The sequence below is a fragment of the Monodelphis domestica genome, chromosome 8 (assembly GCF_027887165.1).
Source record: "Monodelphis domestica isolate mMonDom1 chromosome 8, mMonDom1.pri, whole genome shotgun sequence".
NCBI lineage: Eukaryota > Metazoa > Chordata > Mammalia > Didelphimorphia > Didelphidae > Monodelphis > Monodelphis domestica.
In genome coordinates, this window is record NC_077234.1 from 128321257 (window position 1) to 128339337 (window position 18081).

The following is an 18081-nucleotide window of genomic DNA, read 5'->3' on the forward strand; positions in this document are numbered from 1 at the left end:
CTTACCCGGATCACATGATGTGCTAAATGTAGGGTGGGCCGGTGGGTGGAGGCTTCCGAAACAAGAGCGGACACAATATAGCGTGGGGAGTCTTACCAGGCCCGCATCAAATTACATTGGGGCCCAGCCGAGGGGGGTTTGCAAGACGGCGCTTCTCCTACCCTTGCTGCACTGAGCTCAGGAAACCGGAGAGGCCAAAGGAGGAGGGGTGGAGGGGGCTGAGAGAACCAAACCCCCAAACAAAAGAGCTCCCGTTCCTCCAACCCAGAAACAAAGCAAAGCCAATGCAGGCGAGTCCTGGGGTGGGGTTTGGGGGCGGGGGAGGTAGGATGGGAGGGGTTCAATCAGCAGGCGCTAAGTCGCTTTATTGCCATAAAATGTGTCCCCCAAACCGCTCCACCGGAGGATTAGGAGGAGGGATCTGTATGTGATGGTTGAAATCCCCTGTGGGAAATGAACCCCTCCCCATCCTCAGAGGTAGAAGGAAACACCCACTGCTCCGCTCTACGTCTTGCTGCTTTCTGAGGGCGAGGTGCTGGGGCTGGGTTGGGTTGGGCTGGGCTGGGCAGGGTTGGGCAGGGCAGGGCCAGGCAAGGCTAGACTAGGGGTCTTGCTGCTGTTTTCCAGCTCTCTCCTTCCTGCCTCCTCTTAGCGCCCCAGTCTCGCCGAAGCATCAGTCCTTTTTCACCTGCAATCCCTCACAGCTGCGAGGAAACCAAAAAATAAGCATATGTATTTCTAAACCGGTGTCGTCAGTTCTAAGGGGTCTCGAGGAGTGGACTCATAGTGTTCCTGGGAGGAAAAAAAGAAAACCAGCAGCCACCTCCATCCTACTCCCCTACTCCCCCGGGCTCCTCGCTACAACTGAAGACTTTCGCTGAGCAAGGAGAAAGTCTCTTCTTTTGTGTCAGATGGCACCAGACCGTTATTACAAGAATTTGGGAAGGGACAAATAAAGCTGCTAGCTGTAGCATTCCGCCTGAGGGTGGTGGCCTGGGAGGGGTGGAGAAGAGTTGGGTGGGGTGGGGTGGGGTGGAGCGGGGTGGAGCTGGCTGGGGGAGGGAGTTAAGCCTACTGTATTCCCCGGGGCTGGCCAGCTAACGAGCAAGCTAACTTGGAAAGGTGTGGGCGGAGCCAGCAGCCCCGGGGTTTGCAGAGAGCCTGCGTGGCGTGGCTCGCTGGCCGCTGACATGCTGGCTTCACTGGGGGATTTGGCCACTGGGCAGTGGGCATCGCCTGCAAATTGCAACAATGGGATTCATGGTGGGGGCATCCCGAGCAAGAAGGAACAGCTGCCTGTGAATTTGTGCAAATGGAGGAGGGGGCGAGCCGAAGAATGTGTGGGGCAAAAAGAAAGGAAATGAGTATTTAGATTCTTAAAATCCAGGTTGCTGATGATGTTGGCGATAATATTAGAGACTGGTCACCTATTTTCCGCCCCTCCTCCCTACCATCAACACATTTAACCTTTGTTACGAGGATTGTTGGTTGGAGAGAAGCGGTAGATATCCCTGACTTGGATAGGAAGGTCTCATAGTGGTGCACTATCTCATAACCATTTGATTTAGGACTGAAGACGCACTTTAAGAGGGAGGGACCCCGAGAGGTATGGTTTCTTGGGTGCCAGAGTGAGAGGACATCAAGGACTTGCAAATCCCTCTGGTGTCCAAGACACTAACCCTGAGGAGTGCGAGATTGCCTAGAGCAGCCGGGAACCGGAGCTAGAGCTGAGTCCTAAAAGAATTTTTTTTCTTTTCCCTCCTCAGCCTCTCCTCCCACCTCCCTTTCCTTTGCGCCCCAGGGAGTTTGTCCGCGGGATTCTGGGGCGAGGGAGGAAGGAGGCTGTAGCCAACGTGGCCCCGCAGCTATTCTTCCTCTCTCGGGGCTGTGGGTCAGCGGAGCAGTGCTGGGCGGGGGCGGGGAGAAGGAGACCGACTAGGAGCGGAAGCGAAATTGGGGGGGAGGGGGCAAAGAAAAGAGGAATAAGTCATTGATTGTTCCAGACTGTATTTGCCATTTTGAGCTCGACCTAGGTGAGCTAACCCTACTGACACTCACTCCATACACCCCTGCCTAGTCTGCAAACCGCCAAAGAGCTCCTCTCTTGGAAGTTACCAAATAGGACAGTTACCGAAGAAGCCGGAGAGAGAGAAATCTGAAGGGAAGCTAAGAAGGGAAAGTTTTATGTGACGAGGGAAAGCTTTCATATTTCAGTAATGTGAAATAAGGCAGGATGGGAAGAAGAAGAAATGAGAGGGAATGCGCGGGCACACACACACAAAGCAGGATATAAAAGCGGAAAGGGGGAGAAGGCTGAATGAAAGAAAGATAGGGAAAGTCGAGTTTGACATTTATATAGCTTTTTGGCATTTTCCAAACACTTTTATAGCCTATAGCCGTGCCACAGATTAATTAAAACAAAGAGCATAGCTGTTAGAATACTGTCAGCCGTTTCTCTTATTCGTTGTGCTTCTGAGGAGAGACTTCACTAGAAGAACACTTGGCTGTGTTGTAGAGTCCAATCTTGGCTAAGGGGGTTTAATTGGTCCAGATTTCTACTGAATTTACTGGTACAGTAGGAAGAGTTTGAAAATAATACTTGGTAACTATTCTGTGAGATGGGAATAATCGCATCTGCCTTACTGGCTATTCTAAAACAAGGGTAGGGATATCACAACTAGGTTGTAATAGAATTTGAAGATAAAGGATGGAGGGCCACTGAAGGGCAAATAATTGAGCTCTAAGAATGCAGCCTGGACGCAAGAAAAAGAGAACAGCAAAACAGATTCTCAGAGGAACTTGAAAATTAAAGGAAAAAGTAGATAGAAGACATTTAAGGAGGACGTGTCACTTTTCTGGGAGGAATACTGGTTAACTGCAGGTTTGGCTCCTAGCATTCTTCATTAGGGTGGGTAGCATGTGTACTATACCTCCCTGAAGAAAGGAGAATTGAAGATGCAACTTTTAATGAAGTAAGAGCCCTGCAGACAGCTGAGAACCAAAACTATATTTAAAATGAATAGCTTTTCATCTTCCAGTGGGTTTGAGGGAACAGACTCCTGCTCCCCCAAAGAGAAAAAGTCAAAGGTAACTGTAGGAGGGCTGCAAAGGAAATTATGCCAAGCAGGCAGTTTTTCTAATAGCAGACTTTCTTAGGGAGACCATAAGGTAAGTGACCTGCTCTAGAAATGTGTCTTAGGTGGAATGCTTCTGCATCGAGAATAACAGGCTGTACTTCATTCCTATACTAGGGGCTACAGTGACATGGGCATGTTAATAAAATGGTGACAGAAAATAAAATATGAAAATCTAATCCAGAGGGTAAAAGAATTACAGGGAGGTCGAAGTTAATATCTGGAGTCTGGATAGCAAGGATGGGAGAAGGAGGAACAACAGGGATTTAAGGTGGGGAAATCTTGGCAGATAAAAAAATAATGGTGCCTTATAAGAAAGAATGGAATTATTGAATTAAGGCAACTCCCCAAATTAAAAAAAAAAAAAACAGGGAAGAAGACTGAGGAAGAAGAATGGTAGAAGTTTGAGATAGTGATACAATATTCCATTTATTTGGTCTGTGATCAGAGAACAGGAAAAAAGGAAAATAAAGGGAGATTTAATACTTGCATATTAGAGGGGAGACTAGAAAGAAGAAATTACCCAAATTTATACCTATTTCCAGCTCATTTTCACATGAACCCAACCATTACTTAGACCATTAAAGCAGACTAAAATATTAAAGGAGAGAAACATAGACTTAGAGCTGGAAGGGGACTTTTAAGGCTATCTACTTCAACCCCCTTGTATTGAAGGTAAGGAATCAGAGGCCCAGAAATGTTACTTGTACAAGATCACACAGTGTATAAGGCTGGATTTGAACCCACATTCAGTGCCTTACCTACTATGCCATAGTTGAAACTCTACATGTTCTTTTTGGGTATCCAGAGTATTCCAGAAGGACTAGCACCAACTCCTGCTAGGGAGTTTGTCAAGCCCTTTTCAGGATTACCTACCTTTGGTGTCCACCTTTCACCCAACTCTCACCTGTGGCTTTAAGAAGCTCCAGCATAAGAAGTGGCCACATCCCCATAAAATGTCCTGGCAGAAGGGCTAAACCAAGATGAGGGTAACTGACAGGCTTCAAACCTCTTGGTGAGCTAAGATGTCTACTCCAGGCATGTGAAGACTTACCTCCCTCAGCACAATGGATTGATGAGAAAAATTTGTTCCAGTGGTCATGAAGGCAACTGAAAGCAGGTACTGTAGAGTGCTCAAAGACTGGTCAGTCATTGAAGATGACAGTCATCTGCTGTATTCCAGGCCATCGCCAATCAGCCTATCTTTTGTCTTGCCACTGGACTCCAATGACTGGAAGAGAGAGAGAGGCTGATGACTGTGAGACTGCCTCACTTAAGTCCAATTCATGTGCAAGTTAGAATGTCACCTTGGGATATCGTAGGGCTTTTTCAACAATATATCTTTTCATAGAATCAGAATTTACTGCAAATGGCAGAATTATTTTATAAAAGTTATGTTATATAATTGAAGGGAACTGAAGAAGGCAACAGGTCATCATTAAAAAAGAACATATATAAATAACTCTCACTTCTCTAATTTATGTTTTAATACATGTTCTTAATTTATATTATCAATGATGAATTCTGAGTAATGAAAAAAAAGTGATGTTGATGAATTTAGAAATAAAGTTGCGTTTTGAGTTGAGAAAAATATGCACTCTATTCAACTTTTCACTCACCCAGACATAACCAAAGAATAACAAACTCTAATATCCCCCTAAAAAATAACCCAAGTTTTCAACCAATTTATTCTAATTATTTAAGTAAAATAAAAACTGCAAATAAAAAATAAACACCTTTGCCCATATTTAAAAAAAAAATATTTGTCTAAAACATGTTGCCTATGAAACCTTTCCTTGTTTAACCAATGAGACTGATTCGTCAGAAGACAGATTTACTCTACCAAGTTGTATCATTTGTAATTCTCAAATTAATTACTCCCTATACCACAACTGAAAATCTTTTCTGCAAAAGATTCAATCTTCTGGGCGAGAGGTAGTGAGGTATGCAAAGATATTTAAGTATAGCTCTTGGGTTCATGTATGCTGCTGCCAAGTCACTTTGCTGTTTTAACAGTATTATAGTCATCATTGAGAAAACTATCCTTTTTGACAAGTAGATTGAAGGACCATAATGAGGATTTACTGTATTAGAATTGAGCAGGAGGTCATAGTTTAAAAGTTGATGCTCATAATTTTAAGTACTCATACTCATGGTCTTGGTTTTTCTAAGACCATGTATGATTATGGATCATTATTCTAGATTTATATTATTCTTATGGAACACCATGTCAAGGCTGGCCCTACCAAACTTGCAATCTCATTTGAGAATTACAGGTTCAGTGCCCAGCAAAGCAACTATAAGGACAGTTCTGTGTGTCTTTGCTACTAATGCTATATAGCTCAGAAACCCCAAGATTGTGCTTCTTTTAAAAATCAGCCGTTAGACACAATTAGCTCTAAGCAAAGGCATTCATTGTGACAGCACACTGAACAGTAGTTACAAAGTATTCGCCACATGAATGAGGAGTAGACTCTCCCACAAATAAACACAGAAACCATGGGGAAAAGTATCAAAATTAGAATCCAATTAAGATGTTTCCTCTGGACACGTGTACTCCCTTGACTTGCTTTGTGATAGGTAGCAGTACTTTCTAGAGTAGAGGGAAGAGAAATTATAGGAAGTTTGATAGGAAGGATGAAAAAGGTAAGAAGAGCTGCTGTGCCAAGGAGGATTGAGTCAGTTATGGGAGTTGTAAAAGGTCTGCCTTGCAGTGAGAACCCTAAATTAAGTTTATGTAACATAAATTTGTTGTATACCTATTTGTCACAGTTTTGTAATTTTGTCCCTCTTTATTTTGCAGCACATGAGTAGGAGCAAAGACAGTAGATAAGAGGAATAATGTGGGACTGTGAATGGGCAGGGCAAGATCAGCCTTTGGATAAAGGACAAGGAATTCAAGAAAAAAGAACTATACAGTTAAACTAGGAAAGATAGGGAAGAGAGGAGAGTGGTAATAGGATGAGAAAAAAAAAACTGGGGTTCAGGATCACAGTGATGAAAAAGGTGAGAGCAATCTCAACAGATTTTGAAGACTTAAGATTTCAGAATTCCTGAACATAGAAGTGGAGCATTTGTGAATGGTGGAGAAATGAATAAGCTGAGGAACTGGGAAGTTAGGGTGTTTGAGAGAATATCAATATGCATGATGCCAACTATGCAGACAAAAACTGAGGAGGAGAGAATGACTTCAAACCATTGTCTGAAATCACTGAAAAAAGAAGAGAGTCCTGGAGTTCAGACAAATACCTAGCAGAATTTTGATGGTGTGGAAAATATGGATTGAGTAAACCTTAAAAGGGGAGAGATACTGAATAATGGTAGTAGAGAGGAGCAAGAAATATTGCATCCCGACCCCACCACACACATGACATACATATATACATATACATGTTGGCCAAGGAATTGGGGGGAGGAGGGTTGAGGGAAGGAGAAATGAGGGAAAGTGCAACCAGGCCTGGAAAGGGTAACCAAAGAAACTGGGATCAAGAAGATACCAGACTTCATGAGAGCCTAAAGATGAAAGGAATAAGAAAGAAAATAATTTTAAAGAAAGCACATTTATAACCTATAGATTAGGCATACCTCAGGAGAGCATTGTGGAAGAAATGGGTGATTTTAAAGTGGGACATAAGAGATGGGGGGAGTTGTGAGAGGAATGGAAAAAAAGAAAACAATCAGTGAGGTACTGAGAAAGGAGTTTAAATAATGGCAGCCAAGAGGCCAAAATCACTGGGATGGATAGAGTGTGAGGGGTGGGTGTCTGTTATTTTGGAGGGAATGAGTTCAGGTAGGTTTAAGTATACCTCTGGGTTTGGCCTCAGGTCACTAGGCAGCTCAGAAGAGGGGACCATTATGGGGTTCCCAATGGAATTACTTTTCTCTCCTAAGGGAAGGCTAAGCCAGGCCAGGAGACCATTATTAAACAGTACTTAACTTCATATTTCAATACCTTAAAGCTCTGTGTTTTCATCATGATGGATATTGCCTCTATAGATGCAGATTATATCTTTTTCAGTTGCTGTGGGGAAAAAAAATCACCATCAAATTAGGCCTAATAATGTAACTATGGTGGGCATCAGCAACACCTGTGCAATCACCAGGTTCATGTTTCTAATTAGTTATGATATTGGCTAAGATATATTTTCTTTACATTGATAGAAGCCTCAGGAACTCAAAGGTTACTCAGCACACCAGGATAAAGTATTATAGTAGGAAATAAGAGCAAAATTAATTCTATTCTCCTCATCAAATGTATTCTAATTTTTAGATAGTATTCCTGACTGACCTAGTTCCCAGATTTAGAGTACTACTGATGAAATGCAAATAGCAGAAATCAGAAATGGGTTGTAATCAATAAAAAAGCAGATAATGAAAAAAAAAAAGATTAAATCGAGGGTAAAATGACTTTCTTGTCTCTTTCTCATCAGTCAGTGAATCAATAACCAGAGTTCATCAAGGACCTACTATGTGCCATACGATATGCTAGATATGCTAGACATAATAGGAATAAGAATATAGTTTGTTTACTTAATCATTAAAGCCCTGACTAGAACATGCAATATTTTTCATTCATCTATTTCATTTTTTTTAAACTCTTATCAATGACTTCCCCAGAATCACACAGTTAAGAAGTGTCTGATACTAGATTTGAACCCAGGTTCTCTAGTCTCTAGGCCTAGCTCTCTTATCCATCTAGCCACCTAGCTGCCTCTTTGTTCACCTCTTTCCTAAATTAACCTACAGAACTATTTATGCAGAATACAAGAATGACTCCACTACAGGGAAAAGATTTTTTAAAATGAATTTTCCTAAAAATAGCATACAAGTTAAACTGTTCCAAACCACAATTCCCCTCCCACTTCATACTATCTATCCTATCACCACATCCCATAAGCTACAACTGTGTCCTTTTTATGTGATTTGTCATTAGCTGTTACAACATAAACCATTCCCATATGGCTTCCCTTGGCTTATAGCAGCTTGTTAGCATCACCAGCTGACGATGTGTCTTAGTTTCTCCACTATTTTACTCAAGACTGAGGCAACAAGGAATCAAGAAGGGCTCTTACAAGATAAGAATGAGACTATAAATAAGGAAAAATGGGATATATGCCTTTTAGCTGCTTTTAAACTGTGTATTATTTGCTAAATAACATACTGACTTAATTTATCACCAAAAGACATTTAACCTATTTTTTTTACCTTAAACGTTGTGTAGTTGCATGTAAATTTAGCAAGGGAGATCAGGGGAGTCCTAGATCAAAACTGTGATAGGGAGAAAGATCAGGGAATTCCTGATCCTTCTTTCTATTACATAAATAATGCCCTTTCCCCCCAGTCACGTGGAGGGAAGAAAGTAACTCTAAAAATATGTGTGCTTCTGAAGACTGTACAGTAGACCACACTTTGAGGTTAGAGGAGTAATGATGAGAACATATTTTTCCTCATTCCATATCTAACACAGCTATGCCTAGGTATTAGGATGATAGGTGCTAAAGAAATTGTAAATATCATCGAGGGAAGCTGCTTAGTTTTTGTTATACTGCTATATTGAAATACTACTTTGTTTACAATATTTCAACTCCAAAAATCCTCATCAATTATTAAATAGTTTCCTCATTGAATTAAGTAGGATGGCAACATTTTATAAATAGAAAAGAACAGATAACAGGTGGAACTCAAGATTTACTCTAAAGATGAAAATGCAGAATACTGCATTCTATAAACAAACTGTTAGAGGACTCTGTTACAAACACTCTCCAGAATGATTTATATCCTATATTAGCAACATAAAGAGAAAGAAAAAGAATTCAAACCCCATTCTTTTCTACCTCTTTGAAGTTTAAAGTTTCTGTTTCTTCTTACAATGGGTGAAACTTTCCTAGTCCTTCACTTTACTGGGTTCTGCCGAAGTGGAGGGTTATTGAAACCTGTCAAATGTATATAGTCAATTTAATAAATTGGAAAACCTTAATTAAGCATATTGGTCTTTAGGGCACTCTGTTTAGCACCAGGGAAGATATAAAGTTTGGAAAAAACATGACCCAGGGGCAGCTAGGTGGCTCAGCAACCAGGCTTAGAGACCAGAAGTCCTAGATTCAAATATTACCTCAAATACTTCCTATTATGTAACCCTGGACAAGTTGCTCAACCCCAGTCCTTACTCCTCTTCTGTCTTGGAACAGATACTTAGTATTAATTCTAAGACAAGAAGGTAAGGGTGTTTTAAAAGACAAAAGAAAAGACACATTCCCTATCTTCTTAAGAAAGAGAGGACAAGTAGACAAATGTATGGGTAAAAGCAATGTATGGTAAGTATATAAAAAATGTGCATAGTACATTGTGATCCCCAACAGGGCTAGGGATAGGCCATTATCAACATAAAGAATTTAGTGAAGGCGTCATAGAAGAGTGAGCAATACAGAGATCTTGATTTTTTAAAATATCATTCCAGATAGATGGAACAATATGGACAAAGGCACCAAAACAGGAAAGTATGAAGGGTATTGGGGGAATGACAAGGAGTTCAGTTTTGTTAGAATACATATGACATGCCAGGTAAGAGTGTGAGATAAGCTTGGAAAAGTAAGATGATTACTCTAATGGAAAGCCCCAAACACCAATCATAGGGGGTTGAACTTTACTAGGTAAACAATTAGAGCATCATTAAAAGCACTGAGCAATGGAGTTATATAATCAAATCTATGCCTAAGGATAATAAATCAAGCATTGGTGCAAAGGATAAGTTTGAAGAGAGAAAGAGAAGGGAGATGGGAAGAACTATTAGCGTGCCATTTGCAATAGTCTAGACAAGCGGTAATGAAGACCTCTAGTTAAGGTACAAATTGAAAGGAAAGCACCAATGTTGTGCTAGACAGTGTGCTAAATATGGCGGGAAATACAAATGTATAAGACATGGTCCCTATTAAGAACTATCCTCATGTTTACCCTCCTCTGTATTGTCATACTTGTACCTGACACTGTCTGCCTCACTTTCCTCTGTAAAAATAAAACTAATAATTTCCTAATGCTGTTGTGAAGATAAAATGAAATAATATTTGTAAAGTGCTTTGCAGCCCTTAAAGAGCTACAAAATGTTTGCTAGCGTTGTTATTATGTAGGTCCAACCTTTGAAGAATCTACCTCTCCTACCTTAACTCCAACCAGAACAGAAATGTTTCTCAAAAGTTAATGTTGTGGATAGAGTGAGCGTCCATTGGTTAAGAGATATAGTCCTCAATTGGAACTGTGGATTGAATCAAGGAAGATTTTTCTTTTTATCAACAGGGTCAGAACCCTAAAATTCATAAATAGTTTCTGCCATGCATAGATTGCTATGGAAGGTTGTATAATCCCAAAGGGTGGAGTTGAGGAATAGCCCTGTGCGACTTCAAGAAACAAATGGAGATTCAACCATGGCTTGGAGTAATTACTTTTGACCTCTGCTTCCTCTGTTCTTTTCTAGTTATGAGTCAGAAGAAATCTGGACTAAGTCTTTTCTTATGACTTTTTCCTGTCAAAATACAGAACAATAAAGAAGCTGAAGAGTCTCTATACCTCTCTGCAGAGGTTTGTAGAAGGCTACTATTTTGGTGAACACTAAAACGTCTTTTCTCCATCTTTCTCTCCTCTGTTGGTTTCAACTGTACCTCTTGCCTCCATCCCTATTGTCTGTTTCTGTCTCTCTGTCTCTGTCTACCTGTCTCTCTATCTCTGTCTACCCCTCTTTCTCCAACTCTGTGTGTGTTTGTCTACCTCCTGTTTTTAAGCCTGTATGATTTTATGTCTCAGAAGACTCTGTTAGGCCAAGGTAGAAATGGTATGTATTATATTTTCAGAATTATTTTTAAAGATTCTATTTTCATTATATGGGCATCATTTATCCTTGATAGTGTATGTCCTTTATATTTTAATGTGAAATTTGCATGCTTGTTACTGTTTTAATACTTTATATTTACTTGATAGGTTTGCAATCGATTTAGGAATTTCTCAATAGCCAGTATACCTTTGGAGAAGATACATATCTCTGAATTTTGAGAACATATCTAACCAGATCATGTTATTCACTTAAGCTCTTTGGAGTGAGCTGATATTTCTAATTAGAATTAACATAGAAACAGACATTTTTGAGTTTAAAGTCCCTATTATGTATATATTCCTTTCTCCATTGCCATCTCTTTGTTTTATTTTATTTTCCTTTAAACTACAAAACTTCAGTGTTCCATTCTGTATAGAGAACTAATACAGAAGAGTTATCCAGTGCTAATTAGCACAGTGCCAAGCACATAGTGGGCTTAATAAATGATTATTGATTGGTAAAAAAATAAAATAGTCATTGTGCTTCATGTTCCTCAGAAAAATACTTTTATTTAGAGCAGAAGTCTGTCTTGGCTTTGTTTTCTTAATCCTGTTTTCTTAAACAAATTTGGGGGTAAATTATATCTCATTCAGTTCTCATTTATTAATCACTTACCACGTTCAATACACTGTGCTAAGTGTTTGGTATATAAATATAAGCAAAAAGAAATACAGTCTTTGCCCTCAATGAGCTTACAAGCTTACATTCCAAAACTAAAAAGTAGGGGAGGAAGGGAAAACTGTGGTACATGAAAGAAATTCAGAAGAGTGAAGCCTGATGGGAAATGAAGACATGACTGGCCTGGGCATCTTCCTTAAATAGAGGAAGGTGGAGATTTTCTCCTTTTCTGCCAGACTTTTTTTCATCCTTGCCTTCAAGGAGATTAGCTAAATGATAGCCTAATAGACACTCTAGAAAATACAGTATTTGTGCTGTATTATAATATATATAATTTCATATATTAAACTTTTATTTATTTGTCAATATAATATTTATTTGAATACATCCCATCTTGATTTGTCAAGAGCAATGTTGGTTAATATTATGTGATGATATCATGTTATTGGTTTGCTTGTTTCATTATGTATTATGTTACCTGTTTATATAGCTTGCTGCTGGCTTCCATGAACTGTTGTCCACATGCCTGAGTTTGTTAGGCAGCCGCCTAGATAAGAAACACATGGCTGGATTTGCTATGGAAATCTAGATGTGCCGCCTATGTAATTTTATTCTTCAGTGTGTGCATGTGTAACGACTTGTGCCTGTTCATGTTTGACTTCTTGTGTTTTTTTAAACCACTTATTAAACATTAGTATCTCTTATAGTCACATGTTAATAAAACTATTTCTGTAATTTGGTCACAGAGCTATTTATACATATCCCTTGCACCTAGTTCCATGGTCATTGAACAGGAACATCTTATATTGCCATTTTATCTGGAAGAATCAAAGTTTAAAGAGATGAGGTGGGATTTACTAAAGCTTTGATGGTAGAAGCTCGAATAGAGCCCAGGGTTCTGCTTCAGAGGCTTTAAACTTGGACCAAGTTCCCTAGAAAGTAGACAGACATGGCCATGAATATATTATACTCTTTGATGTCAAAGTGTAATAAGTTACACTGAGAATCTACAAAAGCTCAGAATACTTTTCCCATAGCTGAATCACCAGAGAATTCTTGAAATCTTAATACAAATGGATGATTTTTAACTTGATGAAGTTTTGAAGATAATTTAGATGATGAAAAGTGTTTTGCTAAGACATGTCATTGGAAAAAAATTTTTTTAAACCCCTTCCTTCCATCTTCCTTCCATCAATACTGTGTATTAGTTACAAGGCAGAAGAATGGTTAGGGCAAGTCAAATGACTTGCTCAAGGTCATAGAGCTAGGAAGTATCAGAAGGTAAATTCAAACCCTGGATTTCCCTTCTCTAGGCTTGCCTCTCAATCCACTGAGCCACCTAGCTGCCCCAACACACACACACTGAAAATTAAAGGGGCAAGGTCTTAAAGTAAATTTATCAAATTAGAAACTCAGATTCCATGCATAATTAAGAAGATTTTTATCTTACTGAATTGGTCATTAAATGGATATTTTCACCAGAAAGTTGTAAATACATTAGAAAAACAGAATTTCCTCCTTTTATATGGACAAGAAGTAGTGGTCAATGCTCTTGACCTTCAATTTTTCACTTAACCCTTTTCTACCTTTATATTCCCATCTGGAGCAATACTGGCTTGTAAAGGAAGTTCCAGCTCATGGATCTGAAACAATATTATTTTATTACTATTACCCCCAACAGAAAAGCCATTCCTTCCAGCAATAATATGACCCTATCTTGATAAACCTTTTCCAGAGAATATGTCTGTCAGATTAATGAAAGATGGAAGTCTCATTGGTTCATGGAACTCTTTAAGTGAATGAGCAGTACTGGAATTACTAAGAATTCTTTTTGGTGGAGAAAGAATTTTCAGTTTTATTTGTTTATTTTCTTTTTACATTACATATAATTTCCATTTTGTAAGAAGTCTCTTATAACAAAGTAAAAGAGTTAAATAAGACTAATAATTAAGTGACCTCATCTGAAAGAACCTGCAGCGTTTCACATCTAAAATACACACACCCTACCTTTTTTCTTTAATTAACAGAAATATATTTTCTCTCCATCCTATTTCCCCTCCTACTCCATTTTTAGGGGAGGGAAAAAAGAAGAGAAAACAAATTTCTTATAACAAATATAAACTTTCAAGAAAAGCAATACCCCCTGTAGTTGTAAACAAAAAAAATATATGTATTATCCTACATCCAAAATTCATCACCTTTCCTTAATGAATGCCATATTTTCATCACTGGCCCTCTGGAATCATGAAAAGTTATTGTATTGATCATAATTCTAACAGCTTTGAAAGTTTGTTGTTTGTTTTTAGTGTTATTTTCATTGTATAAATTGTTCTCTTGACACTATTCATTTCATTCTTCATCAGTTTGTAAAAACCCTCAAAATCATTCATTTTTATAATATTAATGTTATAGAATAAACTATTTTTTTCTGAATCTGGTCACTTCACTCTGCATCAGTTCACATATAAGTCTTTTTATGTCTTTTTGAAAAAATCTATTTTCTTATTTCTTACAGCACAATAGTGATCCTTTGCATGAATAAATCAGAACTTACTCAACCTTTCCTCAGTTGGACATACTCTTGGTTTAAGGTTTTTTTGCCAATAAAAGAGCTACCATGAATTTTTTTTTTAACATTAAAGACCTTTTCCTCTTTTTAAAATCCTTTTAGGGTAAAGGTCTAACAGGGATACCACTTTTAGATGGGTCAAAGGGCACACACTGTTTAGTAACTTTTTGTGTATAATTCCCAATTGCTTTCCAGAATGGTTGTACTAATTCACAAGTCCACCAACAGTCCATCAATTTTCCTCCCCCCCCCAATCCTACAAATATACAAATTATTTTTATGTTTTTTGTCACCTTTGCCACTTTGATGGATGTGAGGTAGAATCTCAGAATTGTTTTAATTTGTATTTCTTGAATTAGTGGTGATTTGAAACATTTTCCCATTTGGCTATAGATATCCTGGGTTTCTTCCCATGAGAAATGGCTATTTATTTCCTGAAACCATTTCTCAGTTGGGAAATGGATCTTTTTCTCATGAATTTAAATAAATTTTTTATATATCTTAAAAATGAGAACTTCATTTGAGAAATTTGCTGCAAAGACTTTTCCTGGGTTAATTGTAATTCAAAGAAAGAAGAGAATGGCTTGAGATTAATCCAAGTCAGTGAAATAGAAAACAAGCTATACTACTTTTTTATTTTTGTTGGCTTTTTTTCTTAATTGACATTCTTGATTTAGATCCTAATTGAGCTCCCTGTTTTCAGTCTCTGACTTTCCAATCTACGATCCTAAAGCACTGCCCAAAACAGAACTTACCATGTCACAGATTGCTTGAAAATCTTCAGTGACTCCCTACTATTTCTAGGATTAAGTACAAAATTCTCAGTTTGGAATTCAAAGCCCTTTACAATTTGTATTCCACCTACTTTTCTAGGAATGTTTCATATTATTTCTCTTCATGTGATCACCTCTGATTCTGGTGATCACAGAGAGAATCTCTGACTTTAGCCTTTCTGGCTAGCTCTATTTTCCTCAGAAGCCTTGTGATTTTTATTGCTTAATTATTACATAGTGGGATGATTTTTTAAGGAATATCTATGTTGAATTATAGCAAAACTGACTATACATAAAAGAGTAATGTAAGGGCACAGATTACATCCATATCATTTTATCATTTTAATAGTAACAATGTGAGGTTGGTAGAATAAGTCTTGCTGGAGCCATTTTTGGAAATTTTAGAGGAAGGGAGGGAAAATTTAGACAAACAATGGGAATAGTCATTTAGTTTTTGAGTATCGAAAGTAAGTTTCTGAATTATGGGCCAATAATATTATCATTTACAGTTAAAGTCTGAATAGTTAAGGAAGATCTTCTCCCCCTTCTTATTCATTGAAACAAGGGCTAGTAAATAGTGACTGATTTTGGTGATTCTTTAATATCTTAGAAAAAAGTTCTCAGTTTTGTTTATTTTTTTACTGATTCATGTATACAATAATAGTTTAGAAATTTGAAATATGTAACTTTTTCCTTTTCAGTCAAATGATAAAAAGCATTTGACCAGGTTAATTGATAAATAGTTTTGCAGTAGTTCTAGTGGGCTTTTCCAAGAGATTCTTCCATTCCAAATCCTGACCTAATTTGAGTGGACTGTGCTGGTTTTAAGGACAGTAGTTGAGATACCCTTTGGGAAAAGGTTTTGTGATTTTACTAATTAAGTGCCAAATAAACTTCAGTTTATTAGCAATCAATAACATTCCAATAAAATGTTGTAGCTTTCTTTCTGGCAATTCATTTTGAGGTCGAATTTTTAAAGTAGGTGATATCTGTCTAGTTTTGAAGGAGAAATGAAGGACTTAGGACTAATTATTTTTCCTTCAAATTTAAGAGTAATATTGACTCAGATTTAACACCTTGCATAGGTAGTACAAACATTAATACTACCATTTCACAAGTGAGGAAACTAAGGTTCTAAGGAGATAATTGGCATGCTCAAGGTCACAAAGCTATGATTCAGTTGAGCTCTTTTGACTTTAACATTCCTTCCACTATACCCCACTGTCCTTCAGAAAAGTGTATAATTTGCTCACATTTGTTATGTCCCATATATATATATTAGATTCTCTATTCAAGGCCTACCAAAAATAACCCATAGATTTTGAAACATGTTTTCCTAATAACATTACTGCATTTCATTAGATAACATTAGAAAATAATCTAATTTATGTTTAACCAACAAAAAACCCTGGTACTTTGAATCATAAACTGCTATAACAACATGTTAAAATAAAAAAGAAAGATGTTGTAACGAATGCTAACATAAAGGTAGTCATTTTCACAGGGTATAAAGGAGAGTTAGATAAACATGTGTTTGTGTGTATCTTTATTAACAACAATCCTGTGCTATAGATTTTACAGGTAGCATTCTCCCCATTTGAAGTAAAGGAAGCAAGAAAGGGCTTAAGTGTCTTCTTGTCCAAGGTCAAGTCAAGTCTACAGGCATTTGTTAAGTATCTGTGACATACCAGGGATACAAAGAAAGGCAAAAAATAAAATAATTCTTGCTCTCATGGAGCTCACAGCCTAATGGGAGAGACAACATGAAAACAACAGTTCCAACAAGCTGCATCCAAAATAAATTGTAGTTTACAGAGAAAGGCTTCATGCAGAATGTGGAATTTTAGCTGAGATTTGAAGGCAACCAAAGAAACAAGGAGGCAGAGATGAAGAGAGAGAGAAAATTCTGGGTACAGGAGGAAGACACCCTTATTGTTAAGAGATGGAATATCTTATTTGAGGAATAGCAAAAACCCCAGTGTCATTGTATCATAAAGTCTATTCGTTAAAGGGGAAAATGCAAAAGACTGGTCTTGGTCTTTACAGAGATGCAGACAAGAACTCTCTAAGATACTTATACATCTCCAGGTCTAGCACTCTTTGCTTTCCATCTCATAATAAAGATGTGTATTCCTGAAATACAGGAGAAAACTTTTTGGGGAATGTGACATAGCATCAGTTTCTAGGAGATGGAGTGATAGGTCAAAGGAAAGAGAAAGAGGCTGATGAAAGAAGATAGAATCTGATAGAAGTATTTGATCTTCGTGCAGTGGACAAGTATGACTCAGCAAAGTACCATATCAACAAAATCATACAGTAACATCCAAAACCTTTTGCGCTGATTGAGCCTTTTCCAGGACCACTACCACGAGTAGTATTGGCCAGCATTGTTACTCAGTCCTTTGTGTCCATTTATTTGTGAACTCATTTGGGATTTTCTAAGCAAAGAGATTGGAGTGGTTGCCATGTTCTTATTTTCAGATAAGAAAACTGAGGCAAATAAGGTTAAAAGACTTGCCCAGCACCATACAGCTAGCACCAGAAGCCAGCATTCTACCTATTATGCCACCTAGCTGACCATTTATCAGCATTATACACTTCTAATCTTAATTTGATTTCTCCTGCAGGTTTTTTTTTTCTTGCTTAAAAGGCTAACTAATGAACAGAATTTGCCAATTCAATTCAACATTATCTTTTTTTCCATTTAAAGTACTGTATTCATTTGGCATTTGGTAGAAATGTTAGAGGTGTGAGCTTGTTTTCTGTTATCACATTTGGTTAAACTGGCCAGTGCTAGCTCCAGGCAAAATTCTGAGTTAGACTAGTTTGTATTTGATGTCTCCAACTTCCCTGTGGGCAGCCTTTCAACCCTTCCCCCACCTCCCAGACACCTATCCAGTGTCTCATTTTCCCAAGGGTTTTGCTCTCAGCTGGCTGTCAACTAAAGTGTTAGCTGATAAAGGTGTTAGTTGATAAGGCTTTCTGTAGTATTTGCATTTTAATAGGGTGGTAGTCCTCAGGAGTCTAGAAAAAAAATTTTAATTGCAAGAAAACTCTTGAAGAGAAAGGAGGAACCTTTAAAGATTATAGATGCAAATGCACTGGCCTAATGGAATTGAGTATTGT

The 18081-nt window shown here is 38.1% G+C and overlaps 1 protein-coding gene, 1 long non-coding RNA gene and 1 pseudogene across 5 annotated transcripts in view; 1 reads left to right on the top strand and 2 right to left on the bottom strand.

Moving 5' to 3' along the window:
- Positions 1-1192, bottom strand: part of LOC130455959 (uncharacterized) — a 93366-nt pseudogene extending 92174 nt beyond the window's left edge.
- The window catches only part of KLF12 (KLF transcription factor 12), a 564503-nt gene extending 561007 nt beyond the window's left edge, over positions 1-3496 (bottom strand). For all 4 annotated transcript variants that reach the window (XM_016424983.2, XM_056807734.1, XM_056807726.1 and 1 more), the window contains exon 1: positions 6-3496. The gene's annotated coding sequence lies outside the window, so the exon portion shown is untranslated. The remainder of the gene's footprint in view (positions 1-5) is intronic.
- Positions 3496-14046, top strand: LOC107649848 (uncharacterized). Its single transcript, XR_001624219.2, has 2 exons — positions 3496-10706; positions 12104-14046. It is a non-coding gene; the product is annotated as an uncharacterized LOC107649848 (long non-coding RNA).
- The last annotated feature ends 4035 nt before the right edge of the window (positions 14047-18081 follow it).